Raw genomic sequence first — 27,908 nt, 5'->3', positions numbered from 1 at the left:
CAAGGTACTACTTCTAGACTAACTTTTGTGTATAGTCTAAGTTCAAATGTCAAATCACACAAACACACACACACACAGAGAGAGAGAGAGAGAGAGAGAGAGAGAGAGAGAGAGAGAGAGAGAGAGAGATGCAGACAGAGACACAGAGGCACACATATAAATTTTTTCACTAATTAAAACAAGTCTAAAATGCCAATTTTTCAAGATTGATTCTGGATTTATTTTGTTTTTTAAATGTGGTTTAGACATTTCAGAGGTAGCCTGTATGTCCACAAAATTTTCTATGACAGTTTCGAAGATGAAATGTCAAAATTACTGCATTGACTTTAAATTTGTCCTGCTACATATCTTGTTTGGAATGACATCTAACACTTCCACATTGAAAGCCTGGTTCCAAGGACCAAGAAAAGCAAGACTGAAAATGATTGTCTATGAGAGCTTGGATCTCAACGAATTGTCCATTGACAGCTTCACTATTGAATGGGCTGTCAGGAAGAGAAGAATGTAGGAGGCGGGACTTAATCACAGGAAATAGGTCACTGGGGTATACTTTTTGCTTGCCCTTCTCTTTTTCTTCCCTTTCTTTGATTCATGACAAGTATGAGTTGAATTGTTTATTTATTTATGTCATTCTACCCTGCCATAATATTCTACCTCATCAAAGCAAGGAGTCCAGTAACCACACCCTGCGAACCCTGAAACCACAGCAGACCTTTCCCAAGTAAGGTACTTCCCTTCTCCTGGCTGCATGTGTTTTCCTCTCTCATTCTGCCTCTCCTCCCCTTCCTCTCTCCCCCTCTTTCCTTTCCTAGCTTTTCTTTGCATACAGGTATTTTCTGGTAGGTAGGTGGGTCTCAATTTGATATGGATCACTGGCTTGCCTTCCTGGGTTTCTTTCATATTGGGATTGAAGGCAAGAGATACCATACCTGCCTCTTGTTCTTCTGCTGCTCTTTGTCATAGCAGCAGAAAATGTTAAGATCCTCGTTGACACACATATATAGACAGGAGGATGGCAGTTAGACAGATGCGGAGATGACAAACAGAGAGAGAGGGTGAGTAAACATAAAGTCAAAGTGAACATGGTAGAGTTCCGCTAAGAAGATGTGCTTCCTTCATTCTCATGTCGTCTGTTCTCTTGTCTTGTACACTTAAAATGTTCAAAGAATCGAGAAAGCATGCACATCTCATGAGCATGTAAGGGGGATGTTGAATATGTAAGACTTAAAAAAGTATGTGAGTAGAGTTGAGCAAACCATCAGTTCTAATACAGTTCAGTAGCTTCTGGAGATGTACCAGGGTTCTTCTGTCTAATGGAAAATTGATGTATAGAGTACAAATTATTTTAAGGAACAGAAAGTCTCTGGTGTGTGTTGGACAAGTCAAAAGCCCTGGAAAGGACAGACCTTTTCGTTTGTTTTATTTTTTAAAATCACAGTGATTTTGGTTTGGCTTCCACTTGCCAATGAAAATATGGTTTTATTGTTTGTTTGTTTGTTTTGTTGCATTTTTTAAAACTACCCAACAGAAAAACACGATTGAAGGGAATAAAAATTGACTTCTACTCAAACTGGTATATTATTAAATTATTCCCTCTCCAACTCTGAAAAACTGGAAGTAGGGACACTAGTTAAAATTAGGGTTGGGGAAATTTTGCTGAATTATTAAAGGATATTTGGCAAAATTGAAATAAAAACAGGGCACTCTGCTCTCTTCATCAAATTGACAACACTGTCATGTCCAACCTAATGCTAATGCTTCCCTAAGAAAATGTCAAGGAAATGGAGATTCTTGCAATTTTGTTTAGGAATTTGTGACTTTATTTTTATACCCAGATGCTGAGCTGTTTTTAGAGAAATGGGGTAGTAATGGAATAATTTTATTTCCTGGGGATCACACTACTTCCCTGTGAGAAAGAAAAAGTGTCTTGGTGTATGAGCCTACAAACTTACACTTGTTGATGGTGCTGTAAAAATCCAATAGAACAGTGTAGTGGCAAGAGCTCAATTGTAGAAAAAGCTCTTAAAAATTACTGTGTGATCTCACTGCTAATAGAGCTGTACTTGGGGAACTTTGGGAGCAATGTACAATGTACAGTGTGAATGGTGAGATACTATGATGTGCCAGGGGACAAGGGAACAGTTCATGGAAAGGTTTTGAGTTAGTTACTTGAAGCAGAAGCTTCAAATGAGTTGTCACATCCCTCATGGTCTTCTTATAGTTCTCCAAGCATTCTAGTCAAACTTCAATGCCCAACTGGATTCCATTGAGACAAGGACATTGATAACATGTCTTGAGAAATTATTGGGAACTTGAAGTCCTTCTGAAGCCCTAGACACCCCAGGAAGGGATCAGAAATTCCAAACCATTTAAAATATAAGCACTGTGAGAAAGAGCACTTTGAAACCAGAAACTGAAAATTGCTGAGAATAGCTGTCAACACAAACCACTTATGGCCCCAGACTCTGAAGATAAAAAACAATGATATATACCAGATTATTAGGTGCAGATTCAGAAAGTATTGACTAGTTACAAAAGTAGGAAGAGGCGCAAGTGGAGAACAGGATGAAGAAGAGGAACAGAAGAAGGAGAAAGAAGAAGGAGGAGGAGGAGAAGGAGGAGGAGAGGAAGAAGAGAAAATTGACTAGATATACATTCTACCAAAGAACAAAGATCGTCCTCTTTTCCCAAGACCCTAAAATATACACAGAAGGGAAAGACAAAAGGGAAAGAAAATTCTAAATTAAAAAGAAAAAGAATAACCCTTCTACTTCTTGATAGACAGGGTGGCGTATGAGGTTACGAGGACCAGAGAACCTGAAGAGATGGGCTTACAATCCTGCTGAACATACAGCTGACTTCTTAGCAAGGAAAAACTGGGGACCAGGAAACCCAGCTCCAGAAAATGATGCACTGCTTCATACAAATTAAAGCTGATATGATTACCTTCTCTTCCCTTCCCTTACATCCCTTTCTTTCCCTTCCCTTCCCATGCTTCCATTGCTTTCCTTTGCATTCACTTGCTTTTTGCTTCCTTTCCTTTGCATTGCCTTGATGTCCCTTCCTCCGCTCTCCCATCGTCTGCCTTCCCTTGCATTCCCCTCATTTGCCTTCCCTTGCATTACTTGCCTTCCCTTGCCTTTCATTACCTACACTTGCCTGTGCTTTCCTAAAAATTAAATAAATAAATAAATAAAAATGATGATGGCTGTGAAGAGGAAACATTTTCCAGTTAAAACTGGCCATATTTCCTTTCTGTTTAAGCTGTCAGCCACATCCTCTACACATTTCTCTAAAACCCGTACTTTGACTGAAAACATGAGAGTTGCCACGATGAAAAAGACATGCATTATTGTTCGATTCTGAATAGTTCCCCACAGGCTCATGTTTTGACTCTTGGTCCTTAGCTGATGTGAGAAGTTGTATAAACAACAGAAGATGGCTTCTACCTGGAGGAACCTGCTTACTGGGAGCAAGTCTTTGTCGAGGTGAATCCTGGCCCATCCCTCGTTCCCTGACTGACATAACCCTGAACTATTTGTCTCTACCGTGTTCAGTTACAGCCGTAATATTCTACTCAAGTGTCTGGAACCAAAATTTATGGACTCAGAGCTGAGACCACGAGCTATAATTAATTTCTCCACTCAAGCTGTACCTCCAATTTTTTTTTCACAGTGATGAGATGCTTATACACCATTTGATGATGCCATGTGAAGATTATGTGGCCCCTCAAGGAGAGAAACATTAGAAGAAAACAGATTCCCCAACAGTGTGATCTAAACCTCCAGCTTCCAAAAGTATAATAACAAATTCCTGTGATTTCAGCTACCCCTGGCTGGCAAGTTTTGTTATGATAACCCTAACAAACTAGTACATGCAGTTCGGTTTGATCAGGTAAAATTAACTATCAAAAGTTATATATTGTAATCCATGTGTAACGTGTACTTCACACTAACCAGGCAGCCGTAGACTGCATCTCTGTGCTCTGTTGGAACTGATCTTGTCAGTTTTCCTACTGAATCCCATCTTCTTAAATCCCAGTTTCCTCCTCGTATGTCTACTTTATCTGTTCACAAATGCCTAATGCAGTGCGGTGACATTCCTCCTTCACTGAAACAATTCATGTTTGCTGTGTGTCACTGTGTCATTATTTTACATTTTCCCTTGGATTCTGTTTATCAGTTTTTGATTTTATTATTGCTCTTCCTCTGTCATCTATTGAAACACTAAAAGTTTGTTGAATCCAATTGATCTACCCTTCCTATTTTTATTCCTTTCGTAGACTATCATTTCTATTTTAGACTATGAACTGATTGTTCATAAATTATTTTGCTAATTATAACATCTTCCAAACTACAGACTCACTTAGAGAATATTGTTGCTGTCCTTTATTTATTTGTAGATTTCTTCCTTTTCATCTCCGGTACCACATAAGTACTCTCAAAGTGTTGATAAGTCTACCTTGAACTTATTCCTTCTCTTGCCTTGTCTTCCAGGGTGAGGAATCGCAGTTGTGTGCTAGGGCCTCTTCTCTTTGCTTTTTATGACAATGAATAGTTTAAAATTTTGTTATTACCACTGTTTGGTAGGAGCATTTGTATGTCCAATGTGTCTAAAAGAAAACTTTTACTGTGGAAAGATTAACATGACTGTATAACATATTTATGCATGATACCTATAGAAAAACTTCTGAGGTGCTATTTAACACTCTTTAATTTTGTATATTTGAAAGGGAAATATATTTAAAATGACAATTTTAATACTTATTATCATGAATTATTATTCAATATAATTCCTAAGTATCTCTTTTGGTGAGCTAAAAGAAATTAGTAAATTATTTATAGACTATCTCATTATTTTAACTGTACATTTGTAATAATTCATTTTAAAAGCTTTATTTCCTTTAAATGTAACTCTGTGAATATATGAATCATTCAAATATGACACATAATTCACTTTTTAGAAATGAATAAATACTGTATTGTCAGAGCAAGCAAAAGTATGACTATTATGAAGTTACAGATGTTTATCAAGACAGTTTATACCCTTATATCTTTATTTAGTTGACCACTCATGCAAGCAAATTGCACATACTTTCATGGCTATTTTATGCAGTAAATCAAATAACTATTACTTATACTACTAATACAAATTTAACTGACAGATGAAACAGCCCAACAAGCTCTTGAGACTCCCAGTTAAATAATTTACAAAATAGTTAGATATTTACTCCATGGACTGTAATGGTATTTCTCCCATTCAAAATATACATAATAAATATGTTTTGCTATTTTACATAAATATGTACATGAATCTGGGAACAATACTTTAGAAATATAATCGCACAATATGTACTTATCTTATGATAAGTGTCTGTTTTTGCACTTACGGGAATAATGTACAGTATAAAGCTTTCCAGAACCCATTTCATATGTTAATAAAATGAAGTAAACTCAAAATAAACATATGCATTATGCAAATAAAATGCTAGTGCTTTACTAGAAACTATCTAATATGGAAGATTTTATCTCTAATTCTAGTCTGAGGAACTTACACCCAAACTGTGTGATCCTCCATTTATATCATGCACACTGCTATACAGTGAAATAAAATATCTGGGTTAAAAAACCATAACAAAAGTGAGGTCCTAGGCAAACTATCCAATTTATCATGTAAACTTCAGCTAAAATAAATGTTCAGTACTCCATTGCTGTTTCTTTGCTATGCATTTCCCAAGAATCATTTCAGTGTTTTGTAATTCTGATGATACAGATGTGTTTTATTTATTGCCAAACTGTTTCATGTTTATTTTTATGTCGACATTAATAGTCACAAACAGAAAATAGAAATGAAGTTACAGCACAGAGTTGATGTCATACAGGTAACAGGTAAGATTATCCCAAGAGAGCTGCCTGAGGGCATTATGAGCAGACCCACAGTTCTGCACTGAACAAACACCTTGGAGAGTTCAGCCAGCTCCCAACACTGGGCATCTTTTACCTGGTGGTTGGGAAGCTTCCATGTTCTCCATTGTTTCCTCTTAGTTACAGAGCAACTGTGTATTATGCCAACCAAGGTTAGGTCATCCTTGAAAGAGATCTAATTGTTGTATTTCAAAAATTAAAGTTCTTCACTTTGATCACCAAATACTTCTATATTTATTTTTGCACCTCATAATTTTAATTACATTCAGTGCAATTAAACATCTCGACTTTCACAGTGATGTCATAATTTGAAGATATACTTTTAAAATATATTTACAGTTTTTTTAGTATTACCATTACAAAATTTTCACCTTTCCTGTCCTCCCTCAAATCCCTCAAATTTATCAATCTTGCTTGCTTTTAAATGCATACCTTTCTCAATTGATGTTATATATAATAGTATATATGCATCATATACATATACACAAATTGACATGTATTTATACATAAGCATATACATAACATATACATATACACATACATTTGCAAACCCATATACACCCCCCACACTGTATATTGAGGTTAATGAAGATTACTATTTCCATCTTTCAGAGGAGAAAAATCAGAAAAATACCAGGAAACCAGGAATATTATAAATTTTCTTTACTGACTAATGTGGAAAATTATCTTTCCTATATGCATTTGTAATGATTGATATTAACTGATCATTTAGATATTTAAACTATGAAATAATGGAATGTGAATTATCCTATGATGAATATACCAAAGTGTCACAGATTTGGGCAAGAGGATCAAACCAAAAAAAGTTTGACCAAAAAGATGGAGCTCAAGTTCAGACAGTGTGATGTCAACAGTTGTGAACTCAAACATTTGGTCTTGTTGATTTCCTTAAAATATGTCCAACAATTTTGATGGATATATATATATATATATATATATATATATATATATATATATATATGTATATATATATATATATAATTATTCAATACATTGTCATCAAAGACTGGCATTTATTATACCTGTACAAGTATATTAAGATCATTATCCACTTTATTGCTGAGGATTTATGCTGAGGTTTTTATTGGCTTATTCAGTTTCTCTTTGCCAGCAGTATTTCTGCTTGGCTTTTCTTCAACACTCCAGTCTCTTTATTGAGTTCTTAAAGAAAACTTTTGTTTATTTTTCATTCACTTTTAAATAAAATATATTGCATTATTTCTCCCTTTCCTTTTCCTAACTCCAGGTTCTTCCAACTTCCATCCTTCCACCTCTCCACATACACACCCAAAGAAAGCTGACGGCCTCATTTTCTTTCATATTATCTTACACTTTACACACACACACACACACACACACACACACATACATACATATATATATATGACAACTCCATTTGTGTTATATATTTGGTTCAGGGCTCACCACTTTGCATTGGATAACAAATTGGGGGTTTGGCTCATCTCTGGAAGATGCTAATTCCTCTTTCTCACCAGTCAGTTTCCAATAGCTTCTTTTTTTGTCTAGGATTCGGATCCCATGAGATTCGAAGGAGGAGGAGGAGGAGAAGAAGATTTAGTTTTACAGCCTACCTGAAAGCACTAGAATAAAAAGAAGAAATTGCACCCAAAAGGAGTAAATAGCAAGAAATAACCAACTCAGGGTTTATATTAATAAAGTAAAAATAACAACAAAAACATAAAAGTAATGATACAAAGAGTTGATTCTTTCAGAAAACAATCAATAACTTTGACAAATCTTTATTCAAGCTAACAAAAAGACATAAAGAATTTCCAAATTAAGAACTGAAATGAAAAGTGGTCCATGACAACAGTCTCAGAGTATCACAAGGACACATTTTAAAAGCACGTAATCCACCAAATTGAAAAACCTGAAAAAAAAAATAGTTTACCCAAGCTAAACCAAGACCAGGTAAGCAACTAACAGAACCCCTGTGAAATAGAAGCTGTACCAGCATCTACCTACCAATAAAAATGCCAGGTTCAGAACCGAACGCTACCTAACTTCTCAAAAGGGGGATAATGCCAATACTCCTAATATTATTCATTGTATTTATTCCATAAAATAGAAACAAAAGTGCCATTGCCCTGCAGACAGTGTCTGTTCCACCTGGTCCCACAGCCCTTAATCCCCAAATGAACACACAGAGATTTATATTAGTTATTAAATTGTTTGCTGATTACCTAGGCTTCTTATTGGCTCACTTGCTTTTAGTTATTAACCTAATTCTATTAATCTTGAGTATTTCTATGTGTTCTTATCTTACTGAAGAATCTTGCTCCCTCAGCTGCTACATGGTATCTCTCTCAAAGCTCCTCTTGGTCTCCTTTCCCCAGAATCCTCCTCATCTGGTAGCCCTACCTATACTGTCCACTTGGCTACTAACAAATCAATAATTTACTCACCAACCAATAAGAGAAACATATATAGAGAAGAACATCCCCCATCACTGCCCAACCATTTTCTGAGGCCACAGTTACCCTGATTACCTAACCACATAAAAACCCAACAAAAAGGCGTTACAGTGAAATTTCCCTTATGCACATAGTTGAAAAATGTCAATAAAATAGGAATTATTTTTTCCATAATTTCATTGAAATGTTGGTTGTGCTTTTAGAATTAATATAAGCTCTTTTATCTACCCAATTGATTTTTAGGATCGGTCTCTTATGTGTATCTGAGTTGGCAAAAGTTGTAGACAGGTTAATTTTTCCCCTTTCTATATGGCTGAATGTGGGTTCTTCTCAGCCTAAGCCTACATCCCTGGAATTCCTTCCTCTGCTTTATATTGCTTGTTGTTAATGCTTCTTGGTTTGTTTATCAACACTTTCATTTCTGAAGTTTTTGTTTGGTTCCTTTTCAAAGTTTTCAGCTTCTCTAATGAATCTGAGACTCTGTATTTGATATAATGCTGTTGGCCAGTTACTTATTTCTTATTGGCTAGCTCTGTCTAAAGTATTGACCTGTTTCTATTAATCTAAGTATTTCCACATGGTCTCATCTTACTGGAGAGGGGCTGGCATTGTGTTCTCCCTGGTCTCTTCATGCTGAATCCTCCCTACTTCCTCGAATCCTCCTTGTCTCCTAGTCCCGTCTATCTTGCTTTCCTATTGGCCAACAGTGCTTTATTCATTAACCATTATGAGAAACATATTTACAGAATGACATCTCCCATCATCTCCTCTTTTCTGTCTAAATAAAAAGGTTTTAACCTTAACAAAATAAAATATATCACACAACAGTTATCAAATAAGAATCACAGTTAGCAATATTATTCCATTAACATTTAGTAAGATTTAAGAAAATATTCCATCATCTATCCTATCTTTGTGAGTCTAAAGTCTTATATGTAATTTATCTTTAATCCTAACTAAGGAAAACTATAACCATAACTATCTGTCTTCAACTCCATCAAAGACCACAGAAGGATAATATATAAACTCTAGAAATCATAGAGACATCTCACTGCCTGGTCAGTCACCCGAAGTTCTTCTGTAATCTTCCATCTTCAGCCCATAGGCCATAGTGTGTCTGGCAGACTCTTCAGCAAAGCAGGAAATTTTAAACTGTCTTCTTGTATTGCCAGTTTGTCAGTCACTTTTCTCTGTGTCCAGCAGACTGTCTGGCAGACTCTTCCATGAAGCAAGAACTCTGTAGCAATGTCCATCTTGATTCAGCAGTCACTTTTCTGTGGGTCCTGCATGTCCAGCTTAGGACAACTCTATGCCTTCACCCTAGGAGTAGATATGGAGGTTGTTTTGTTCTCGATTTTCCTTTTCTTAGAGCACACTTGTTATTCAGTGTTTTGTATATAGTTTTGTATCAAGTCTAAATCTTTTTTTTAGACTAAAAGGGGAATTGTAGTGGGATATTCACTTTGTTTCCTTCTGTGGCACTGACCACACCCATTGGGGGTGGAGCCAGGGGTGGAAGTGACCTGTGGAAGGAGGTCTGAGGAGGAGCAGGGAACTCTCTCTTGCTGGACATGGAGAGGAGAGCATCCAGTGGAACTTGCTGGTGTTCATCTGTCTAGGTTGTAAGTTATTTCTCCCTGAATAAACATCTATTCAGCCTATTTGTTTATCCTGATCCTTATTAAACCTCAATAGACGTAAAACAAGCTTGTTTCTAATTTAAATAAAAAAGAAAAAAAAAACATAGTAGCTGAACAACTGAAGTTCCATAGTCTGAAAAAGTATTAAAATTATAAAGAAAATCTCTGGATAACTATAACAAAAAAAAAAAAAAAAAAAAAAAAAAAACCCAAAACACAGAATGGCAATAACATTAAACAGAAGCTTTATGAACTTTGTATTTTTTCCTCATGGGATGAATGAACTTTATGTGGTGGGAGAGGACTACCATTCTAAGCAACTCAGAAAAGTTAACTGACTCGTCTCATAGCTGAGGACGTTTCTATTTCCAAAGTCTGACTTCGGGCAGAATGTCTCTGGTTTGAGTGCTGACACTTCCTCAAAACTAGGAAGTTACAATCTTCCCTGTAGGACCCTGCAAGGACCCTCTGAGGCGCCTTGAGCAAGCTTGAAGCTTTTGGCTGAAAATCTTTCCCCAGAGTTGTTACTGGTACTCTACCTGATTTGCTAACACACATCTGCTGGGGAGGAACTAAGCCTGAGTACGTGCATGCTTGAACCTTGACTGTTTTCCACTCTCCTGTGAGTCAGTATACAAGCCTGCTCCTTCCCAGCAATAAATGGCATTCGGCATTCGAGTTGGCATTGCATGAATGACTTGCTGTCTTGTCTTTTATTTCAATCTCTAGGCCTTCGCCCGATTAGTGGAACAGATCACAGCACTGGCGCTACAAGTGGAGGTCCCACCGAGATCATGAAGAAAGGAGCACCTAAGAAATCGCCCTCGGAGGCCAGCCGGCAAAGTAAGTGAATGGGGGTGTATTGATGGATGGGTGCCAGTAACTCTAAGGATGTTCTCAGTAGGCAATGTGTGGCCCTATTGAAAAGACAGGGCACCAGGATTAAAATTAATACAGCTAAAATATTCATTCCAATATTATAAAAACATAGTCCCTGGTTTATGCACACTGGAGGCTTTAACATCCCTGATTGGCAACAGGTAAAAGGAGGCATCAAAAAGGCTTATAAAGAAGAGGGGCCTGATAGTTTCCCTATTGGAACGTTTTCCCTTTGGCATCTACTTAAAGATGCACTCCTGAACAACCACGTCATAGTAAAAAGAACAAATGGCAGAGATGAATAGGACTTTTCTGGAAATACAAGATTTAGAATCTGTAAAAATCTGTCAGGGAATAAGAGGGATCCCAACTAGGAGATGATAATCCTACTGTAACTGATGAAGAAGTTACTTTGGAAGCAGAAATTGAACAATTAAAACAAAACATTGCTGAAGCCGATGAGCGCAAATGCCATCTGCTGCAGCACAACCTCTTTCTTTGTGATCCCTTTAGTAGGGCTTCTGCGCCATGAGGGATAGAGGAGGAGGTCAAGGTAGAAGCATTGGGAAAGGAAATACTAGCTTTTCCTGTGATTGAGACAGTGGATCTTCAGGGTAACAGGGTTAGGGAGTACAGCCCACTAAATTTCAAGGATATAAAACAACTTAAGGAGCCAATCACTGCTTATGGGCCCCATTCTCCTTTCATGCAGGCAATTTTTGAGTCTTTCACAACGTTTTGCACCCCTGGTGATTGGATGCATCTCTGTAGAGCCACACTGCGTGGGGGACAGGTGCTAGCCATTACCTTTTCTCAGAGGGTTCTCAGATGCTCACAGGTGTGGCCCTTGTCCTAACCACTAATTATAGTTTGTGTAAAGCAGTTATAAAATTACAATCCTGTCAAAAGGATAAGAAATTCACCTTCATTTCAGGCACTTGTGTTCTGGCTGCCTTCTTTTTCATTGTAACTAATTCTACTAATTTTGGAGGAAGTTTCAATTGTGTTCAGCAGGTCTGCTGAGGTTAGCTGCTGGATGTATGAAACATCAGCAGTTGTGGTTCATGTACCTGGGGTGGTACCTATGCCAGAGGTCTCTACAGATGACCAACTTGTGTGGTGTAGAGGAAAGGAGACTTTGGGATTATGGCTGAAATTGTTATTATCATTGCCGCCTCTGACAGTTTCAAGGATAGCCATCTCCCAATCTGTAAATACTGCAATCACGGTGGATAAACTATCAGGTGAAGTGGCTAAAGCCTTCCCCACCCCAAACACACTTTTGCTGGCTTTGGGGACCCTATTCCTCAGGTCCTCAGGCTGCATTACCTTGTTCAGCCTTAATAGGAAGGGAGGTACTTAATCTTACTTTAACTGGATGCCATGTTTTGTTGATATCCTTGTGAGACCTGCCCTTTTCTGGATAAAACAAAGGGAAGATCAAGGGGCTGGTAGTGCAGGGAGAAGACTAGAAGGGGTAAACTGCAGTCCGGATATAAAATATACAAACAAAATAACATATTCTCTGCTAATATTTGCAGATAATACGATAAATAATAATACGATAAAGACAAGTCCAGAAAAGTTTTGACCTCCCCCTCCCCTCTCTCTGTGTATGTGTGTGAGAGACAGAGACAGAGAGAGACAGAGACAGAGAGAAGTTTTACTTACTAGAGTAGGTGAAAGGATTCCTAAGCCACACAAGACATGGGAGCCTTGGCATATGCTGATCTCTAAAACTATACCACTACTATCTAGTTTTTGAGACACTGACCACTGTTGTGTGGTTTGATAGAACAAAGTTTACAGGGCAGAGAGGTATCGACAGAACAAACTTAGCTCTATTGCTTGTGTGATGACACAAGAGAGACTCCTGACCCCAAGGCGAAGCCTCAGTGGGACCACACATGGGAGTGAATTAGTCTTATTTGGGGAGCTGTATTAGCTCATTTACTGCGTGACTAAGGGGCCCCTGGGCTACAGGAAGGAACTGAAAGGGCATCTAACAAGCATGTAAGGGACTTCCTATTTAAGAACATTTCAGCGGTATTTTCATATATATACTTCTCAAACGTACATGTTATATAAACTGACAAGAGCCAGATAATTCAGGGGAAAAAAAAAAAAAAAAGATGTCCTGTTGATCCATTTACCAAAATTTTTAAAAGACATGTTACTTGTTAATGAGTTACCTTTTCGGGCTGATCTTGTAAAATATGCAGATACAGATAAGTTTCTGGGACTAAACAATTGTGTATTGTGTTGTATTCTCCTTTTTTTATTCACACGTCAGTGTAGAGTTCACAGTCCAACACACTGCAGCAGTGCATAGGAAACTCCAGCTCACACAGAACAGGCTTCCATACAACTCCGTCTCATTCCCCTGGGTGATTATCTATTGTGATGCCTACCCTTCACACCTTTCTGCTGAGTTCTCAATCAATGATGCATAAAAGTAATAGTTTGTTTGAATAATTACTTTTAATTTCTCCACTTTCAGATAATGATAAATATAAGTGTGCCATTATTGTCTTTGTATGTTTCCCCCCTTGGAAAAAATGTAACTTTCTTTTTTTTGCTTGAGGGTTATTATGTGTTCATATACATGTATATCTGTTCCACAATAATTGCAATGCTTATTTATAAACTCAGTTACTTTCATAAAGCATTTCATATGTTTCATTTCAGTGATTTACACTTATACCATTAATATATTTATTTTATACTCATAGTCATGTTGTTTTAAAGGATTTTTATATCATATATAGACTATATAATATAGCCTGTTTATTCTGTCGTTTAGATTAACTATATTATTGAAAGCATTTTCCATTCTTTGAGAATGTGTCAATGCTCTATATAGTTGTTACATTTATAAGGATTTTTATTTTGTCATATTTTTTAATTATTTGTATAGATCAGTGCCTTATGCAGTCATCATTAGAAAGGCCTCCTCTGGCAGAGGATGGGCACGGATGATGACGTCCACTGACAGACACTGTGGAAAGAATCTAAATTGGAGGTCTCCATCGGATCTTTCCCCTCAGAACTCAGGGAATCCTGTGGGAGAGGAGGAAGAAAGATTTTAAAAACCAAAGGGGATGGAGGGTACCGGAGAAGAAGGCCCTCTGAATCAATATGAGCTTACAGACACTGAAATAACAAGCAAGGGCCTACATGGCTTTACACCAGGCCCTCCTCATTTATGCCATAGTAATTATCCGAGTACTTTATAGGCTCCCTGACTATGAGCGTAGTGGGTCTCTGACTATTGCCTGTTCTTGGACTACTTTCCTCCTGTTTAGTTTCTGTGCCCAACTTTGATATCCAAGTTTTTACTTCATTTTACTTATATTTTGCCTTGCCATGTTTGTTGTCTCTTAGAAGCCTGTTCTTTTCTAAGTGGAGACAGGACGTGAGTGGATCTGGAGGGGAGTGAGGAGGGGAAGGAACTGACAGGAGAGGAAGGAGAGAAAATAACAGTCAGTATGTGCGGTACAAGGAAAGAGCCTATTTTCAGTATTTCTAAAATTTGAGTATGTTTTTATCACATTGTTTCCCTTCCTCCAAGTCCTACCAGATCATCTCCCTCTTTCCATCATGCCAACCCTATGTTCTTACTCAAATAACAAAAACCCAATAAAACTAAAACAAAGCAAAATAAAGCAAAAAATGCAGCCCCCCCCCACAACAACATCAAACAGTAACTAAATAAAAAGCATACAAAAATCCTGCGAAAGCCATATATAATGATCCTCCTGAACATGAGGAGTGGTAGGTCTAGTGAGTGTCACTCTTTTGGAGAAAAGTCTTGCTTGGCAGACATACCCGGAAGTATAGTTATTAATCTGTACCCGAGTGGTTAGGTTTTCAATCATTCATTTATTAAATAAATAGGAGAAAATAGATCAGTCCCTGTTCAGACACCATCAGAGACGCTTCTTTCTGCAGTAGATGGGAACAAACATAGAGACGCACAGCCAGACAGAGTAAGAAATCAGGGAACACCATGTCCTAAGTGGGATGTCTACAAAATTATTACTGTCGGGGATGAGGGAACCTTGGAAAAGCGGAGGCAGGAAGCGTGCAGGATCCAGAGGGGAAGGAAGACATCAAGAACACACAGCTCACATGAAGCAAAGCCCACGTGAACTCAGACCAAGGAAGCATGCACAGGGCCCGCATGGTTCTGCATTCTATCCACTGCATGCAGATGTGGCTTACAGCTCAGTGTCTTTGTGGGATTCCCGAGTGTTCGGATGTCCGCGTCTTCTCTTGTTCTCTTATCCTCCTGTAGGTTTGTCTTGTAAAACTTCCGCGTGAGAGTTGTTGTTTTATCTTATTATAGTTTATTTTCTTTTTAAATCTATATGTTATGTTTACCTGCTTGTGCCAACGATGACTTGTTTGGAAGGGTTAGTTAAGTTAGTTATGTCAACTGAGCTGTGCTTTTCTTTCTGCTCAAGAGTAACTTTTTTTCTTTTGAGTCAAAGTTGTTATTCACAACTTGACCTATTTCACAATTGTCTTCTGGTTCGGTTTTAGCTATCAAAACATCCCTTCCACCACATTTGTTATTGTCTGACCAGCCTTCATCATTTTATACACGAGCAACGCCTGTCAAGTTTGTTCACCATTTGGGATTCATAGTCAATGCTGTCAACCGGAATTTCTAAAGCTACTCACATTATTTATGTCGGTCAATGCATGACATTTTGGTTTGCAGCATGAGAAATTCTTGTGTGTATTTCGAAAAGCTTTTATCACCTTGTACCTGACCTTTCACTTCAGTAACAGCTACTCACGACTCTTTTAAACAACTCAACCTGTTTCCTCTGACTGCAAAAAGGAACTTTGGTTGTTAGCTACTGATCTTCACCTTTACCTCTATCTAACCTTGATACTTCATGCAGTTATTTCTTAAGTAAATAATACGTTGCATTTTGTGTGTTGTTCCTGGGTTTAGAATTTATTTCCCTTGTTTTTTTATTTTAATTTTGCAAAAATAAACAAAAAAATCTTCCTTAAACTCAATTTCACATAATAAAAATCCTAATGGCACTGTTTATTGCATATTCCTGTCAGTAACATATATTGAAAATATATATATATAAGTATTTCATGTATAACACTATCAAATTACCATATCACCTGAGTTATAAAAATCCATACATATTAGAATGTGTTTACACACTGTACATATTCCGTTATTAACTCTTCCCTTTATGTTTCCCTGACCCTCTGAGTTTTCGACTAAACTTATTCTCTATTCTATTTGCAGTTTCTCATCTGTTGTTGTTGCTAGTGCCTGTGGGTGAGGGCAGATGTAAAAGCAATATGGTTTCTCCAAATGTCCAAATTGGCGCCTGTGGTCATTACCTCAGAATCGCATGATCTTACTTTCTCTGTACATATGGCCAAGATTTTAAGTTACCATTCCTCCTTGAAAAAGAGATAGGAAAATTATAATTTGAAAACTGACTCTCATGCAGGGCAACTAGATGCTTTGATTGTTCCACACAGCTTCTTTTGTATTGCCTATGAAATAACTGCACGCACGCACGCACGCACACACACACACACACACACGCACACACACACACACACACACACACACACACACCCTGAGTAACAGCAGAATGAAAGTAAGAGAGACACAAACTTTAAAACTCCAGTAGTGACTTGTGATAGCTTGATGCTGGTATATGTCTTATGTGCTTGTTCACTACTCCTTTCTCTTTACGAATTTAAAAAATATGTGTTGACTAATCTTACAATTTTTTTCAGGATTTCCCCCCCCATACTTATATACTCCAAAATTCTAAGATCAGAAAAAAAAGTAATTAGTATAGTATGTGCTATAAATTAATAGCATCATGCATATACCATATGTACATGTGTGATTTGCATATGTATGTTTTGTATATGTATTGAATGCACATGCACATATATGTGTGCGTATTTATACATATTTTTATATTCTATGTGGCTCCTAATTTAAAAGTAAGTGCATGTATGCAATCTAGAAAAGTTTTCATGTCTGATACTTTATTGTGTTTTTATTTGTGAATCTTTATTTGGACATAACCAATTCTATTGCTATCTTGATAAATTTTAGTTACTATTTTTATCAAGAGTGTTTTTCCATTAGTTTGAGATACTTTTATTATAATATCTAATTTTCTACAGGTCGTTCCTTTGATTTCTCATTTGTTTTGGTATATTTTACTTGCTTTTAAAGTTAATCCCTTTGTCATTATTTATTTAGTTTAATTTCATTTACATTCCAATCACATTTCCCCCTCCCATCCCTTCTACCATTCCCCTAACCTCCCCCTTCCAGCCCTATCCCCCACCTACTCCTCCCAAACTTTGAGGGCTCCCATGGGAGTCAACAGACCCTGGCACACTAAGTTGATGCAGGACCAAGCCCCTCCGCCATCCATTAAGGTTGAACAAGGCATCCCACCATAGGGAATGGACTCTCATAAGCTAGCTCATGCACCTGGACCTGTTCCCACCTTCATGGGCCCCTCACATAGACCAAACTACACAGCTATCTCCAGCATGCAAAGGGCCTATAGGTCAGTCCAATGGGGGCTCCACAGCTGTCAGTCTAGGGATTAGCTTGGTTCAGCAATATTTAAAATTCTATCTAATGTTTTGGGCATTCAAAAAATATGAACAATTCTTATGTACTATGTAAATACAAGCTGTCAGTGAAATGTGTTTCCCCCACAATAAGTAAGATAATGTCTACAAAACAAAGCGTTGGTTTCCATGTATTCTCAAGATATGATTAGAAGTTACACCCAGACAGGGAAAGAGATTAAATAAGATAAAATAAGCCAAATAGAAAAGTCTAGAAAGCTAGTATCATGAGCACATGCTTGACAATCTGTTCAGCGCAGGCTCCCACATTGCCAGAAAGGAGCTGGGATTGAAAAACAAAGGTTTAGAAGTAGACATGATGCTCACAAGCCCACAGCAAACGCTCTGCTAATCACAAAGTCTGCACAGCCAGGACATTCAGAAGCAAGTTTTCTGGGTGATTTTATTTTGCAAGCTTTTGTTCCGGAGAGCAGGAATCTTACTAGTAGCTGAAGTCTCATCACAACTGGGAAGGACAGGGGCAACTGAGACAAGATTAGCACTATTAGATCGTCACACTGCCTCAGTACTGAATACAGAACAGGTCTTCGCTTGGTTATCTTCAACACAGACTACGTAACTGTCCATCAGAGCCAGGCACTAGAGGATGACCTTTCCACTTGCATGAAAAAACATCAGGATACTTAAAGAAAAAAAAAAAGTCAAAGTAAATGTCCACAAACAACCCTGGAACATATCTAATGATTATCTGGAGATTTTGTATGTATGGTATTCTAGGTTCACTTATGACCAAGAGAGAGACTTGGACTTCATGTTGGGGTGTGCAATGTGTCTGTGTAGCCTGCCCAGTGCCATCTTCACCAAAGCTTCGACACCATGACTGAGGTGGCATGCCTCAGACTCCCACTTGTGATGACCAATGCATCTGACCCCAGAGATTATCAGAGTGATTGCTCTCTCCATTCCTGACTTAAAGATTTCCTTTTCAGCACACACAGGCACACACACACACACACACACACACACACACACACACACATGTGCACATGCACACACACATTCACACATGAGCACGTGCATGCACACACACACACGCATGCCCGCACACATGCATGGGCACACACACACAAACACACACTTAAGCATTCCCACACATATTTTAGACTTTACCCATAATTTCTTCATGTTCAGAGTGTCACCATTTTACCTGGAATTGTTATTTTTCTAAATATTTAGTTTAAAAACATACCATTATTCATTCTTCTCATAGCTTTGATCTTGCTTTTACCCAATCATTCTTCACTGACCTTTTCTGTGAAGCTCATTTCAATGTAAAAATATCTTACTCTAACTATTTTAGTGCTTACAGTAATTTTATGAAGCTGTTTAATAAAAATAAAAGCTTAACATTTATTTTAAAATAATTTGTATTGAATCTTTGGGGATTTCACATCACGCACCCCAATTGTTTACTTTCAGGTCACTCCTTATTCCCCCACATCCCCTGTTGCATCCCCTACCCACAAAAGAAAACAAAACAAAGCAACCAAGCAAGGCTTAACATTTCTATAGAAATTTAAAAATATTCTTTCTACATAGTTGGTGTCATTATGTTTCAAGCTTCTTTTGCTAAATTTATATAATTTTCTATGATATGCATTTTCTTTTCACTTACTTTCTACGCGGAAAAGGAGACCATCATAGGGAATGGAGCTAAGCCCTGGGTTCAAGGGGATGAACAGATTAAGACATGCAATAAATGGAGTGGTGGCCTCAGGAAAGATCCTGAGCAGCTAAGTGAGAAAAGGAATTAAAGAAAAACTTAGAGCCAGGTGTGGTGGTGCACTCCTTGGCTAACAGATTTCTGAGCTTGAGGCCAGCCTTGTCTAGAGAGTTCCAGAACAGCCGAAATCAGGCAGTGAGGGAAACAATTGAAAACAGAAAGCTGGGGAAGATGTAATAGAACAGGGTTGCATGTTCCAGCTCAGGCAAGCAGCAGAACTTGGCAGCCTCAGCCATGTGGTTCCGGCTTTAGTGTCAATGACAGAAGAAAGGGGTTATGGAATATTCCCCTGTGACCGAGGAAAGCCTCTGATGACAGGCATGTGCCAGGGATGGCTCTGAATGGCGTTCCAGAGGGGTCATTGCATGAAGCTGTGACGGTGAATCCAGGATTACCTTGGAGACCCCAAGATGATAGAGCTATCAGATCTATGGCATACTTGCCAGGAAAATCTGGGAGTGGAAACAGCCCAAGAGAAAGAAGTGTGTTGCAGCTAACAAAGCTGGGAGGAGTTGGAGATCTGAAGAGTGTTTTGACATCCCACATGAGGATGCAGACTTTGGGTTGCCCAGCTGGCTTTTGTACTTGCTTTGGCCCAGTATTTCCTTACTGTGGTCCTTTCCCTACATTTTGTGACTGTAATGTATCCTATGTCATTATATGTTGGAAGTATGTGATATGTGATCTGTATTTTTTTTTTAATTTTGATTTTATAGATTATTGATTTCATGAATCTCAGAAGAGACTTTGAACTTTTAAACATTGTTCATACTGTGCTAGACTATGGGGGCTTTTGGAGGTGGACAACGTGCATTCTGCATTATGATATTTTTACAAGCCTATGGAGGCCAGAGAGGGGAATGTGGTAGTTGAAAGTTATTGACCCAGTAAGCTCATAGGGATTGTCACGATTCGGAGGTGGGGCTTTGTTGCAATGGGCGTGGCTTGTTGAAGGATGTTCGTTACTGTGGGGTGGTCTTTGAGGTCTCATATATGCTCAAGCCATGCCCAGTGAGAAAGACTACTTCCTGTTTGTCGCCTCCGACTTGAGATGGAGATCTCTCAGCTACTTGTCTAGCACCATACCTGCCTGCACACTGCCATGACCTGCCACGATGGTAATGGACTAAATCTCTGAAACTGTAAGACACCCAATTAAATGTTTCCCTTTATAAGACTTGCTTGGGTCATGGTGTCTCTTCACAGCAATAGAAACCCTCACTGAGACATTTAGTAAATGATTTCAGCTAGTGTGAGCTGGCTACGTGTATAAATCTATAATGGTTCTAACAAGTGTTCAAATGCCTTACTTATAAGTAATGCTGATATTACAATTAGGATGTACAAAAACTGGTGTACTGTAAGGATAGCTTATTCATGACAAAAGCATTTTACTGAAATTGAAAAAAGGCACAGTGTCAAACGTGGAAGATTATTCACTTTTTGTCATGGTGCTCTAATGTTAAATACCAAAATAGCTGAAACACGTAAATTAGGAGGTAATGCTTCTGTTATTCACATACTCCACCTGTGAGATGGTGCTATGACAGATACATTTGCACGTGTTTAATGTTCCAAAATCTGCAAAGGTAATTAGTGGCAATAAAATTTGTATTGGATTTGGATACATTTTAGACAATTAGCTGTCCTCCAAATGTGATTTAGCCAAGTATCCCAGTGGGACATGTGACTTGTCCACATTTATTACTCATCAGAGGAAAGTCATTCCTATCACAGCTGAACATAACAATATTTATTGTAATAAATTCAGATCAGCTAATGGGCTCTATACCCCTTCAGTGAAGTACAAGCTTCTAGGTAAAGTGCATGAAATAAAAATCGATTACCAATACATGCTCTAACATAGATTACATGTGTATACATACCTGAAAACATCAAAGCTACATATTATATTTTTAAAATAGAATAGACAGTATCTTCATTTAAAGGATTCCTTCCTGTGTGTGTGTGTATGTGTGTGTGCGCGCGCACGCACACACACACACACACACACACACACACGCAGAGAGAGAGAGGAAAATTACAATGTGTTTTCTTATACTGAAACCACCGTTATTTCTGGCTAGAAAGTTCTAGGCATTTTATGTATGGTATCTACTTCCATGTGATTTATACATACATGAATAAGCACACACATAATTTTTCCAGTGTGTTTCAATATCACACTAAGTTGAAACTGTCTTAAGGCTGCCTCTTGTGCATGAGTTTGATAGACACCACCATGACCAAAACCATATACCATTTTGACTGTTTTTTTCCTCCTATTTTGATTTATTCTCATCATTGTTACATCTTTCTTCAATGTATCCCATTATCTTTAGAAAAAGAATACTCTTCCAAATTCTTTAAATACCCTTTGTGTCTAAAATGATACAAACAGGCTCCAGGAAGTCACACATATCCATCCAGGGCACAGGTCACGTTTGTTTACACAGGGCCCCCATCTTCTCATCTATCTCCAAGGTGCTGATGCCTTCTGGTTTCCTCGCAATGACATTTCCTGTCAGCAGCAAAAGTGGGAAACCCTGTTTGATTTTATGAGAATGTGCCTGCGGTTTTCCTTCAAAGCTGAATCATCTGTACATGTGTGTGGCAGGAACTCGCAGAACTTTTTAATTCTACATTTTCAAATCTACTCTCCCCATGCTGCTTCCTGTGAATGTTATTGTAAAGAAAACAATTGAATCATCCCCCTTTTCACTTGGAGTTTTAAAAATGTGTTTTTTACTTAAATCTTCGGTTGTTTTCTTCTTACTGATATTTGTCCATCAGTAGTCCCTTTTAGATACTTAGAGGAGAATGACACTAAGGAATTTTTCTTTTCATAGTCCTAGTAAATTCAAGCTATGTATGTGTTAAAGCTAGCCTCCTAGACAACTTAAGCCACGAAAATAAATAGAATGGAATCCCTACAGATATTAAGGATAAACATAGGAGAATTTCTTTCACATACACACTGAGGAAACTCACAGATATGTGAGAAACAGAAAGAGCCTATTCGAAAGTTTGTACAATGGCAGGAGTAAGCTTTCCTGGTGCTTGGCTGTCATCATAAATCAATTTGCTTTCCTCTGGAAAAGAAAAATCCTACTACTTTAATGAATGAGGAATGGGCTCCCATGACCTTTTCTAAATCAATGAAAAATCACAAAATAACCAGGATGCTTCTGTAGTCCACAGAAGCTTTCTCTGTCCAGCCAGATGCATTACCCCCTTCTATCCACACCCATAGTTTTACCAAGTCTTATTTATTGTCAGTGAGTCCATTGATGCATGGCACTGGACATACATGCACACTCAAGCATATATGAAATTATATGTGATTTACTGTTACTTTTGCCTTTAAATTTCAGAAATGTGTGTTTCCACGAGTAGTTTTTCCTCCAACATCCCAGAACCCAGAATAATGCCTATCAAAACTTCCAAAATAAATGATTTATAAAAAAAATCAATTATATGCCTATAATTCTTTATAATTATAAAATTTCTTCATCTATTATAATCAAATTAGTAATTTGTATATAAGTAATTTAATATCTTAGAATTTTACTACTTATTTAATTTTCTTTTTAATTAATTTTTACTGAGAAATTTCAAGGTTGACAGTATATTAAACAATCATTTCTATAATATAGGCAATGTTATATGGACAAGATTAATTACAAATAAATTACATGGGTACATTGCCCTTTAGAAAGTTCTTGGAAAGTGAAATATAATATTTATCAATGATGACTAAAAATTATTACATAAAATTTTTAAAGAAGGCAGAAAATAAGAATAGGCTAATTTTTTTCTTTAAAGAAAGCCTTGACCTGGATGTGTACTTATTATTTGGTGATTTATTTTGAGCATATCAAGCAAATTTTAAGAAACATTGAAATGTATTTCTTGATATCCCAATTGCTGAAGACACTCTACTCTGGACACAGGATCCAGACGATTCAGGCTGGATCTCACATGAAAGCCTCCTTCCTGAGGACCAGCTTTTGTAGTACTAGAAGATGTTGGGTAAGCTTCCAAGGGACTGAAGCGATAGTCCTACCCGCCTGCGATGACTATGAACTAAAACCATGACTGGTATGACATGATAACCTTAAGGGAGTAATAGGTACATGCATGTCCTGGCAGTAGCCAACAGCTCTCTCAATGGGCTCAACACTCAACAAGCGGGAAACAATGCCTGCTACTAGAAACCTACTCAACTCTCTAGACCTAGTGAAGTTGTGGAAATGACAAAACAGTGAAATTTCAAAGTGAATTATAAATATTTATTCTTATGCCCCCAGCTCATCAAAGAAACTTCTATTCAGAACAGATGAACAACGTTAAAGAAAGACGCAACTGATCAAAATGCAGAGAACAAGTGAGATTGTGTTGCCCTGCACTAACTGATCCATCCACAGCACAACTCCTACACCCAGTGCTCGGGAAACATCGCAAAAGAGAGACAGGAAAGATTAAAGGGTCAGAGTGATATGGGGTCATATCTCCTAAAAATAACAAGGAAAGCAAACTCATTAACTCTCAGTAAACTGGCTGTCTGGAAAAGATCTGAACATGAATGAACATCATATTCTGCTATACTCACAGACTAGTGCCTAGGCCAATAATCATCAGAGAGGTTTCCCTTCCTCGGGCAGCTGACGGGAGTTAACACAGAGACCAACAGCCAAATACTAGGCAGGGAGAGAGCCCAGGTCCCTCCTCTCGGAGCTCAGGAAACTATGTGGAAGCAGAGGAGGAAGAATCGTATCAGCCCCAGAGGACAAGGGAGCTATATTGCGGTAAATAAGGGTCAGGATAAACAAATAGGCCGAATAGATGTTTATTCAGGGAGAAATAACTTACAACCTAGACAGATGGACTTGGTTATAAATGGTTAATGATCACAGCCAAATTCTTTTTAAAGGTATAAAGGGAATTATGGTATAGATATGAATACTTTGTTTTGGAATGGATTTTCATTTATTGATACAATTTAAGGTCAATTTTGTGATATATATATTTCTCCTCTTGTTTAAGTATTGTTTAGAAATGTAATGTATAATTCAATACAGATTATAGATAGTATCTATGATAGTCAGATATAGTTAAGTTAGTTAAGTTTTCTAGATATACAGAGATGTATTTGAGATAGATAGGCATTCTTCAAACCTTTCAAAGACCTACAGAATATGGCATTTAAAATGGATTAGGGTTTTCGTGACAGTGAGACATAATTGCTCTTGGCAATACCACCTGCACCAGAAAAGAAGATGGTCATTGAAGAAACTCGTTTTGGAGTTTACTTCCAATATGGCAAGACTAGCCATTTGGACAAGATACTGCTCTTGTTTGGACTGTTTGACTTTGTGATGTATAAACTGGACATGCAGGACCCACAGGAAAGTGACTCCTGATTCAAGATGGACATTGCTACAGAGATCCTGCTTCATGGAAGAGTCTGGAGACAGTATGCAGGGCACGGAGAAAGTGACTGACAAACTGCCAATACAAGAAGACAGTTTAAAGTTTCCTGCTTTACTGGAGAGTCTGTCAGACACACTATGGCCTATGGGCTGAAGATGGAAGATTACAGAAGAACTTCGGGTGACTGAAAAGGCAAGATGTCTCTGTCATTTCTAGAGTTTATATATTATCCTTCTGTGGTCTTTGAAGGAGTTGAAGACAGATAGTTATAGTTATAGTTTTCCTTAGTATTAAAGATAAGTTACTTTAGACACACAAAGATAGGATAGATGATGGAATATTTTCTTCAAATCTTGCTAAATGTTAATGGACTAAATAGTGTTAACTGTGATTATTTGATAACTGTTATGTGATATATTTTGCTATGTTAAGGTTAAAACCCTTCATGTTATTTTAGACAGAAAAGAGGAGATGATGGGAGATGTCATTCTGTATATGTTTCTCATACTGGTTAATAATAAAGCACTGTTGGCCAATAGGAAAGGAAGATAGGAGGGACTAGGAGACAAGGAGGAAATAGGAAGTAGTAAGGAGGAGTCAAGATGGAGAGTCTGGAGAGAGCTGGACGCCAGCCACCTCCCCGGTAAGAGAAGGCCATGTGAAGATACATAGAAATGGGTTAATAATTAAAGGCAGAGCTAGCCGATAAGTAACAAGTAACCGGGCCAACAGTATTGTATCAAATACAGAGTCTCTGTGTGTTATTTGGGGCTGGCGCAGTGGCAGGACAAGACCGGGCGGCAGCAGGCGGAAAAACCGAACTCGATACAGAGCTAGGAGAACAGGGCCCACGAGGTCAATTGAGTAGGGCTCACAGAAGCTGTCAGGGTCTGAAGTGGCCATCAGAGTCTGCATGGATTAGTGCTAGGTCCTATCATACGTGTTATGATTGCTAACCTGCTGTTTCTGTGGTACTCCTGATAGTGCGTGTGTGTCTGTCATAGCAGAGCCACGCCTTTGACTCTGTTGTCTGCTCTTGGGACCCCTTTTCTCTTACTAGGTTGCCTCACCCAGCATTGATATGAGGACTTGTGCCTGGTCTTATTGTATGTTGTGATGCCATGTTTAGTGTGCATCTCCAGGAAGCCTGCACTTTTCTGAAGGAAACAGAGGAAGGGTGCATTTGGGGAGAGGTGAGGTTGGGGAAGAAAATCATGGAGGGACTAGGAGGAATGGATGGAGAGGAAACAATGATGGGTTGTATTAAGAACAAAAATTAAAATTTAAAATTACCGAAAGAAAGGGCAATAGTCTCTCCCCAAGGATGAAATCACTAACTGTGTTTTCAATACCAAGTGTATTGAAATTTCAGCCCTGGAATTGTGTGTGTGTGTGTGTGTGTGTGTGTGTGTGTGTGTGTGTGTGTGTGTGATTATGTAGACTGATCATATATGTAGGATTATGACTTACACATTTAAGATTACTACATTTACGTATTTAGGAATATCTATATAGAGGTATCATCAATTAAAGAAATAGAGTCTATGCATTTAGAGAGAGCAAGGGGATGGCAGTTGGAAGGAGGAAAGATGGTAAATATATGATATTTTTAATTTCAAATCAATTTTCTTAAAGAAGAAACTGATGGCACCTCCCCAGTAGAGGTTATTTGCTCTTCCAGGGCGGCATGGAAGCAGTAGGGGTGAGGTATAGCATAGCGTGTAAGGTGATAGAAGTTGTTTTCCCCCCAATTTCCACCTGTGCTGTCTTTCAACATCTGTTTTACAGGTCATAGAGTGACCTTCAATGCTAAGTGGACATTAGAATCCCTTGGGGAACTTTAAATTACTATCAAAGCATATGCCCCACCCATAAAGAAAGGGATCTAGTTATGGGTCTGTATAGGTCCCATGCAGCAGGGGATTTAAATCTCTCCCTATGCTCCTATCTTCTCTTCTCTCTCTCTTCAACTGGATTCCCTGAGTTTGGCCTGGTTCTTGGTTGTGGATCTCTGTGTCTGGTTCCATCAGTTACTGGATGAGGGCTTTATGATGATAGTTGGGGTATTCATCAATCTGATAGCAGGGGTAGGCCAGTTCAGGCAACCCTTCTGCTATTGCTAGGCATCTTAGATAGAGTCCTCCTTGTGGACTCTTGGTAGTTAGCCTAGCACCAAGTTTCTCCCTATCATGATAATATTCTTGTACGCAAGGTAGCTTGTTGAAGCCCATTCCCTATGGCGGGATGCCATGCTCAGTCTTAATGCATGGCAGAGGGCCCTGGTCCTGCCCCAACCTAGTGTGCCAGATGCTTCATGGGAGCCGTTACCCATGGGGAGGAGTGGACTGGGGAGGTGAGTGGAGTTGGGGGTGGGAGGAGGGTGGGAGGGAGAACTGTGGTTGGAATGTAAAATTAAATAAAAAAAAAAAATGGGAAGAAAACAAAACCAAAAAACCCTTTCCCTGTAATTAAAACACACAACTGAGAGTGGGAGCCCTCCTGACTTTACAAATGAAGACTCAGGCTTTGACAAATTAACTTGGAACAGATTTTGGGAGGCTACTGCTTGCTCACTGATCACGACTTAGCCATCGGGTTGTCATCTCCAAGTCACTTGGGATCCTAGTGACACACTGTGCACCTTAGTGATGGTGTCGAGCTGCTTCTACTCTGTCTTTTGCCTCAGTGTTGGGCTACCTTGAAAAGAGGTGCCGTTGACATTTGTAACAATCATACTTCTTCCTACTGCACAACTACAAGAGTCAACAAACATTTATCAAACAAGAGAAGAAGTAACTGCCAGGGAGTTTCATGCTGAGGGGTTTGTTTTATATTTTTATTTATTTTTATTTTTTATTTTTTTATTTAATTTTAGATAACAAAGTCCAATTAAATGAAAACAAACATTTATACACAATATTTGGGAATTTGGGCGTTGTTCTTTCAAACTACTTCCTGCTGGTAAGGGGCGCTGTCTTGGGGGATTCGAAGAAGATTCAGATATCCTAGCTGTAGACTGTAGGGCTGTTTTGTCCAGCTGTTTGGAATGTAGGATCATCTTGTACTATGTTTCAGGCGGTCTGGCGTGATCAAACCTCATTAGTCTGGAAGTAATCCACATCTTTTCATTTTCTGTGGAAACAAAAATAGAAATCCTTTTCCCCAGTAACTTGTCCTTCAA

Source organism: Phodopus roborovskii, unplaced genomic scaffold (genome assembly GCF_943737965.1).
Source record: "Phodopus roborovskii unplaced genomic scaffold, PHOROB, whole genome shotgun sequence".
Classification (NCBI taxonomy): domain Eukaryota; kingdom Metazoa; phylum Chordata; class Mammalia; order Rodentia; family Cricetidae; genus Phodopus; species Phodopus roborovskii.
Note: the sequence above shows the minus strand (reverse complement) of the source record.